The sequence below is a fragment of the Fulmarus glacialis genome, unplaced genomic scaffold, assembly GCF_000690835.1.
Source record: "Fulmarus glacialis isolate BGI_N327 unplaced genomic scaffold, ASM69083v1 scaffold5590, whole genome shotgun sequence".
NCBI lineage: Eukaryota > Metazoa > Chordata > Aves > Procellariiformes > Procellariidae > Fulmarus > Fulmarus glacialis.
The window spans coordinates 48,165-57,272 of NW_009186966.1; positions in this window are offsets into that span (position 1 = coordinate 48,165).

Below are 9,108 nucleotides of genomic sequence, written 5' to 3' on the forward strand. Positions count from 1 at the left end.
GCAAACTTCCATTTTGCTGCCCTGTATCTGACAAAGCAATCAAAACATGGAGAATTACTATTTTGGATCATATTGTTTTAAGCTCTATGATATGCTCATAGCTAACAGGAATGTGACAAGGCCACTAAGAGACCTTTTTTTTGCTGAGGAAACAGTATTACTAGTAAACAAGCAAAAATATAAAGATACAGGGAACGTGCATAATACGGATGCTGAAAGAGGCAAACCCCACACCACTCACCAATACATGATTTTGTAACCACATGTCAATTCCTGGGGACAGTCCTCAGCTGGTAGCAGGATCTAGCACAGTACAGGTGGGATGAGTAGATAAGGTGTCTGCCCACTCACTGCCTCGGGAAGAAAGAGAAATAAATTGCTTTCTGAAGTCACGGAATAAACTGGAAAAAAGTTTGGTAACTGTTAGACACTTCACTTAAACCAAGGGTGAGGTTCTACATGTACTTCTGCATCTTAACTATGGTATGATCAGGCTGAAACAGACTTTTTGTTACTGTCATTACTGGATCATAAACAATTATATTACCTACTTAAACTTAGCCATTTATAAATAAAGTCTAGGCAGTGAAACAGGAAATACAAAATGAGGTACGCCTGAAATGAGGTAAACTGTGTGCAAGATGTGAACAACATCCTTCCCTTCCTTCTGCTCCTGAATAGATTTCCAATAAATCGGCTAGATGATACTATCGGAACAGCTTAAGTTATGAATGCTGTCTACCGAAAAAGTGCAGTGCTTACATTTTTGTGGAAAGAATGTAAGTGGCTAAATGGTCCACATCTCAAAACACAAAAATAATCGTAACATTTCCCTGTGACAAGGAGGTTTTGATCTATTTGCTGTCCTGTTTCCTAGACTGCATGATGGTTTTCAGCATTCATCTATTTTCTCAACAATACAATACTTACTTTCTAGGATCCTAGGCCAGCTATATGTATTTTTTAAACTTCTTTTTTTCCTCTGTAGCACAGCTTAGCACTGACCTGTTTCCTACAGTGCACGAGCCACTAGATGATGACTCCTCTAGGAATAACCTTGCTTGCTCTGCTTCTCTTCTTAGAAGAATATGCCTCTATTTGCTCATTACAATGATTTCACCTCTGGTACCTGGGTCTGAAAAAGCAGGTTTTGAGGAGTATACTCTTCTTCAGGTTACTGGCTGCTGCAAACATATATTTTAAAAAAAAAAAACAAAAAAAAACAAAAAAAAACACATTTTAATTAAGTCAATAGTTACTCAAAATCCACTTATACAACTTGGTTTCTTACAAAGAGTAACACTCTGTTTATGCGTGTATACTTACATACTTCTTTTTATATATATATATGCACACGCACCCCTCCGTATGTATATACATCCATACTCATACAAGTGATGGCCATACTCCAAACTCCTCGAGTCTTAAAAGCGTAGTTGTCACAAAGAAGAAACACATAGTCTTATTTTTCAGGGAAAAAATCAAACGGTGCCCAGAACTTTGGATTCCAGTCCAGACTTCTGTAAAATTCAGGCTTGATAGTAGACTCTTAATCAGTACACATTATGATACTTAGTTTTATCAAATGTAGGGCTAGGACCAAAACACTTTCAATTCCCCACTTGTATCATTAGTTCATCTTTATTACAGCCTATTTGTAACAGTCTACTTGGCCCAATGCTCTGACAGCCTTAAAAGAGGAACCGGGACAGCACAAAGCCATCTGCCTCAATAATACCATAAAGTTACCTAGCTGAGAAAACCTTTCATTAAGAGAGGCCACAGAGCAGTTTGATCGAACCGTATGCTTTTCACAGTTCTTATCAGCAGATTTTCTGAAGTGGGAGAATGTGAGGAAAAAAACAGCACCAGATGTGTACATAAGGCTGGGCCTTGCACTGTGACTGGCTTTGCACGTGTCTCATAGATGTAAGAGAGTGCAGTGTTAATCATATGAAAGGAGTCTTGCCAAAAAGAAAAAAAAAAAAAGGTTACTCATTAACCACTGACAAACACTGGGCGAAAAAAATAATTTTTTTTGCTATCTTCCTCAGTAGAACTACAGCACATTCCAGTATAGAAATAAAAATAATCTTGGAGCAAAATGCAGTTACATAAGAGATGCATGCCTACTGCATTTTATCAGTTCTATTAATGGCCTGTTGTATAGTTATGTTGCCTCAGTGCAATCGGACTCCAGTATCACAAGGGTTTTTTCCTTTGTTTTTTTTTTTTTTTCCTCTGTAGCTGACACACTGTTGCCCAAGCAATGTGCCCAGCACAAAGAGTTCTCTCGGTGGATAAGAATAACCTTGCACCTCAGGCCTACTCTGGTCTGACTCAAAAGTACTAAAAGGCCATGGGAGAAGTAAACAGCTTTCATGTGCATTTACATTTTGGGTAAATGGATGGGTCACCCAAAGGACAAGGACTGTGTATAGGAGCTACAGAACAATTGTTTCTGCACGCTGAAAATGCCAGCAAAAAAAGTCCCCTGGATGCTGCAGCTGTAGAGAAATTTTAACAAATAAAAGACAAATCTATCATACCAACTGTCCCTCAGCCCTCTAGACACAGCAACAGCAAACATTTGCTTTGACCTGGGAGGGTGAATCACCATAGCTAATGACTGTTGCTTCAAGGCCCTTGGCAAACAACCGACAATCAGCAGTACAAACCACCGGGTATCAGAATAACGATGGAGCAAAAAAATTGTGCCTGCATGTAGTTTTGGTGGGAGGGGAAAAAGAAAAAAAGGCAAACCACCATTTGCAGCACCAGACTCTCCCCCAGCCTTATTTTGGTAAGGTCAAGCCCCTGACAAAGCAACTCAAATACCAGGGAGAACACCACCAGTGATGTTTTCCCTCTGCCAATGTGCAATTCTAGGCCCTTTGAATAATCCTTCATGTGCCGATACATTTTTTCAGGATTTCTTTTCATCTCTAAGTATGGAGGCAACAGTATTTGAGGTAAACATCCCAGAAATGTGAAGATTATATTTAGCACTACCTTCTGTGCCAGAATACGTCTTTATTTGTGGTATAACAGCAGTTGCACTATGAGTATTCAGAGGATTATGCAGAGACAGCATCCTTACACCCCAAGTTCAGACAGGTATATGTAGAATACAAGAATACAATATGTATATAAAGGCATAAAATTATTCTTTCTGACCTAGCTCAGTATAAAGCCGATCTCCAATCATGCTATTTGCTTGCTACCTGTATTAGTTCCCTCTAATGCTTCTTAAGGGCTTCTCTAATCTGTACCAGCCTCAGTATGCAACAGTATGTGAACCTGACATTTGACCACCTTGTTAGTTTTGTGGCAGGAGAATCTATTACTCACAGTGCTCACTCTTAGATCTTGAAGCATGAAGCCAGTTACTACTTGTACATTTTGCTTCACTGACACTAATTCCAACTGTTGGTCCTACCCACTGAAAAAAAATATTTTAAACCAAACCAATATCCACCTGGAGAAACTATCTGCTGATAAAACGTTGTGAGCAAAAATAAACAGCTGCCAAGTTCATAATCACACCAAGATCACACCAAGAGCTGACATTTATAAGTAGGTTTAAGAGGTAACTCCCCAGCTTTGAGCTTCCTGATTTCAAATGCTAAATCCACATAACACATAGACCTTCACCCACCTTTCTTTTCAGTAGCTATCTTTTTGCCCTCTCCTCCAAGCACACACCAGAGGGAAGCTGACGTGCAGAAGAACACGTATTTATACACCAGAAACCCAGAATACATCACAAGACATACAGAAATTCCCACAGCATCAGCAGCAATTCACTCAGAATTTGAAAGACAAGCGTCCATTGTCAAAGCAGAGGTTACATGCCTATTTTAAATATTAACCATCAAAGACAGGCAGCTTAGCACTGCTTGTGTGCCTGAGCCTTCGCTGTATATTCACCTGAAGATTATGGTATTACTGCAGGACCTATTTGCTGTGGGTTCCTGTGGGAGTTTGAAATAACCCACACACAGCAGAAGAATCCATTTTCGCACCTTGCACACACAAGCAAGCCTTCTAGACTCGCGCTGGTAACTGGACTGTTCATAGAGAAAGCAGGGTTCTCTGCATCTTTTACGCACAAATGCTGAAATATGAGCAATTTGCGACAGAAACCATGCCACTGACCAACTGATGATCAACCCAAGCACAGCACAGTGCCTGCATATTCCACAGAACAAGCATCTACACCCTTTCCAGGTTACATTCAGCAACACTTCTTCCTGCTACCTGCACTGAACAGGTAGTAGTAAGCAACAGGTTTCCACTGCAAGCAAGACACCCAGAAGAGCCTCAGCACTTGCTCTCACAGAGACAAGCAGAGAGGAGGTATTTCTGGAGGTCTGGCTCCTATTCAGAAGAGAAATGTTTCCTTTGGCTTGTGAAAGTTGCTCAGACTGAGAGCGGTAACAGGCTGAAGAAGCCAGCTTTCCATTCCCTGTTCCATTACTCTTTTTGATTGGCACTTTAATGAGGGCGCTAGGGGTCGACCCCCTGCCAGGGGGCCGGTTCATGCCCCGTTTATCTCACAGTCCATGTAAGACTAAAATAACACGCCAGGCTGAGTTTCACTGGCTTGTGATCCAACAGCCCACCATGATGGATTGAGTGACTGCAGCAAGTTGGCAGCTAAAGTGTGTTGTAACAGTATCTTTCTGTCAGCACAACACAATGGATTTGCTGATTCCTGGGTTTTCCCAGTGTTCACCGTTACCATCGGCTCAGAATTTTCTAAAGTTCATTTTCCAGGGGGCTGCAAAGTGATAATAAATAACATACCAAAGGTCACACCAAGCTTTTCTTCCCCTCAACTGTCCTACTGCTGACAAAGTAGGGGTTGTGGTGCCAGCTTTACTACATACACAAGAACAGCCATAAATTCACTTGCTTTTCCAGAAAGGAAGAAAGGGGGCAGCTATATTGCTCTTTTCGTGTGAGCTCATTCTGCTAGGCCAACACATGCTACACAGGACTTTTCACCCCTGAACACAGCAGTGAATGCAATCCAACACAAGAGGAGGTTGCTATGTAAAGCGGCTCTCTCCAGAAGAGTTGTCATTTATCTGGGGGCTAAGTTCACAGGCTGCAGAAACATGGCTAACAAGCCACAGTCCCTGTGACCATCTCACTGATTTGCATGGCTTAGAACCGTCAAAATAACCCATAAAGTGAGCCAGAAAATCCAGGAATCCTGTGTGAGGGATGGATTATGCTTTTGATCCCTTTCTTTAATATTGTAACATATCCTCATATCTCCTCTGTAGGAAAACCGCAAACAAGAGGGTTTTTTTCCTTTAAAAAATTGGGGTATTAGGAAATTGACTGAATTTTTATTAGTCATCTGAAGAGGTCCTCTATGTCCTCTTATTAACTATACCTTGTCTCTGTGCCCTGTTTCCTCAATATCCTTTTCATTCTCCTTGCCACTGTCTGTGAAATGAACAACTCACCTCAAATACTGGGGAAAACACTCTTATTTTCAGTTGTTGCCATCCCAACCCCTCCCAGCAAGAGCAAACAAACGAGCTCCACAACAGAAGTGCCTTTTCACTTCCTGTATAAGGATTTTTGACAGCACAAATTTCAACAAGCTAACAACTCTCCCACCCCTCAAAGTCAGATTAACACCCCGCCTCCGGGGCTAATAAATAGGGAGGGTGAATGCTGTTTTCCTTGCTTAGGGGAGAACAACTCTGTAGATCCACACAGCTGTATGTCTACGGTTTTCTGTTTCTTTTAGGCCTTGCACAAGACAGCCTAACACAGCCAAAAATACCTCTAAAATCCACTTTAGAACTTCAGCTGCCCTAATGTCGATGTGTTCTGAAATATCTCATATGAATCTGGTATTTCAGTTCTCGGATCCAGAACTGATCCAGCTTCACTAAACTCCAGATCCATCTAACTCTGGGCAAAATCAAGTGTGTTCCTGCCAACAGAAGAAATTACTAAGAGAGAGAATGAGCAAGGAAGGTAAAAGAAATGAGAATACAGATGTGGAAGGGACTCAAACAGGCAAGATCGAGAAAGAATTAATAGGGATATGAAAAGAGAAGAACATGAGGGGAAAAAGGGGCCAGACTGAGAAGCTGCTTGAAGAAAATACAGCTATTCTCAACAGCAGCTTACTGTTTACACTGACAACATGAATGACTGCACAACACAGATTTCAGTTCATGGTGCTGGAGGAACAAGCCTCATGAGTTGAAGATCTTCATTTGTGAAAGAGAACAAACAATCATAACTACAAACTGGAACAGCAGCAGCACATGGGGTCGCACCAGTTTGCTAGAGCAGAGCGTGTAATTAGCATAATTCTTTGCAGAACCCCTCTAGAGAATCCAGTTTGTAGTTCTGTGCACCCCAACACTGTAGCCTGCAGATACATTACTCATCTAGCTTTGAACTAGCTACCTCAGAGACTGCCAACACCACCGCCACAGCAGAGCGAAGTAGAAGATGTGCTGTGAACGTGGTGGGAAGCTTTATTGAAGCTGCCACTAGTCCATCTACCTTGCTAGTTAAATTCCAGCTCATATCTGGCTACGCAAGTTGCTGCAGCAAAGCCCTAAATATTCCTCTGGGGAGAGCTAAATACTTACACCTTAGCGCAGTAACACAGAAGAGGGCATACTGAGCCTACAGCCAGAAAGCCTGGGAATTATTAGGAAAAACGAGTGGGTGGGGGAGCTCAAGGGACCAGTGGGAGGATGCGGGAAATCAGTAACACTGATTTGAATAACTGGTAACAATTATTAGATCTTTTTTGGTATGAATCATCTCTCAGAGACTCATCATTTAAATGATGTCACTCAAGGGGCAGTAAAAAATACAGTAGAAGAAACAAGCCTGCCATGCCACAAGGGTTTTGAGCTGCAAGGTGGACGGCCAAACAGGTCTGGGAAACTTCACCAACACGTCTAAAAGGGAGCAACTTTTGTGGAGAATATACACTCTGACAGATCAGACAAGCAAATTTGTCTTTAGGAAGATTATGATGTTACTTACAGCTCTGCTGAATCTGCTGAAACTGATGGAAAAGGAGTGGTCTTGCTTATCTGATGATCACTGACCTCCTTGCCTCATCCCCTCCCCAATGGTGGTATTTGCATTTGAAACTACAGGTTGTAAAATTAGCCAGCCAGAACCATCCCAAGGGAACAAAACAAAACCAGAACAACAAAACAAAAGCCCAAAACAAGCAAACAAAAAAAGTGAGTTTGAACAGAATCCGTTCTCTGATTGGGCTCACCAAACGTACAAAAATGCTCCTGTTGTTGCAGGGGAAGGGGCACCAGAGAGCAGTGCTGCCTTATGCGGATTTCAACTACTTCTTTTATCTTTTTAAACAACTGCATGAGATGAAAAACTGTCTGATAAACAACTAGTAGCATCAGCAACAGGCAGGCTCAGGAACTCAACAGCAACCACACTACAGTTCATCCTTCCTTTCTCCACACCTTCTCCTAACACACCCCCACTTTTCCCAATCTACAGAACCACGGCCCTTTTCTGTCAATAGAAAAAACGAGCTTCTGCATCCAATCTGCTTTTGTTTCTCACCGGATGGGCAAAACACTGGAACGTTAAGAAAGCAAAATTACATTCCTGTCCTCTGGTACGAGAGGTGTGAGCAAACTGCAAATGGTAAGAGTAAGCTCTATGATAGGCATGGCCTTTCTTCCCCATACTTTCCCCCCCAGTTTTCCTGTAACCAAGAGTGGCACCACTGGGATAGCTGACGCCAGCTGTTCTACTGCAACACAGGCTGACCTGAATGCACATCTGGACAATGTGGTCATGTCGGTCTGAGCTCCTGTCCTTCCTCAGCACCCAAAAATTTGGGATACCAAGGAAGACGCTGTCAGTACCACTTTGCAGCCATCACCTAACGCAAACCTGGCAGTGGCTGCGGAGCTGTACATGAACTGACATTTACATGTAGTCTGAGAAGAACTTGACCTCCTTCCCAGATCCAAAATGAGGGGTGGAAATCATCATTCTGCGCTGAGCAGAGCAGGAGGCAAAACGGAAAATATTCACTGCTCCAGGAAGGCTCACAGCTTCCTGAAGTCAGAGATTATCTCTAGGTTTATACAATGCTCTTTCCATTTTAGACACAGAGCTCCCGGCATTTACCATCTGAAAGTGCACTACCGGTAGAAGTTTCTTAAGGGGGGTCTGCAAGGACCCCTGTTCTATGGAATTTAGGCAGGCACACACAAAAATACAGGACTTAACTCCTGGAAATACTGGGCATTAGACAGCTTCTCTTGGTTTCAGACCTTCCTTGCCTACAGTGAGTGAAAAGGAAAAAGGAAGATCAGAAGAGAACTCAAGAGTCCTAATTTCAAAACAGTGATTTTAGCCTAAAAACTAGGTTGAAGTGCTTTACCAGGTTATTACTCTCCAACAAACCTGCCACACCACAAAACACAAAAATGGTCTAAGAAAGCATATCAAAAACTTCAGCCATTGTGGTGGAACAACTACTTAAAAAACAGTAACTTTAATTTGCTTGGAGCTTTCTTGGGGGAGGAGAGAGGGAGAGGAAGCAGTAGGGATTTAGGAAAGGGTCAAGAGAACACATTCAGCTCTTGGTTCCATACTGCACCTCTGGAGCAAAGCCCATTACACAGAGGTGATGTGAGTAAGAGCCCAACTATGCCACGTCTAGTTATCAATACGTATTATTAACTAAGAAAAAAAATTAAGCTTAATGGTTAGCATAATGCTATGTTTTTACAACATCTGTCAGCAATTATTTGTATTTACTTGCACTGCAAATGCAGAAGAAAAGTCAGAGAAATATAAACACCAGAATTCACTGAATTCCCACCAGTCTTGCGTCTTCCCACAAAGAATCTCTATTCATCCCTGCTTAGACACTGTCATTTGTTCCTTGCCCTCTCCAGTATGGAATTTATTCCTGATCCTCTACGACCAGAAATTATTGGTCCTCCCTCTACACTGGAGCAAATAACAACTAACCCCTCTGCAATTAGCGGTGTTAACTTCAGTGCTTTTAAGACAGTAATTAGAACTATAGTATTTCTGGGACTCAAACCAGCAAATCAA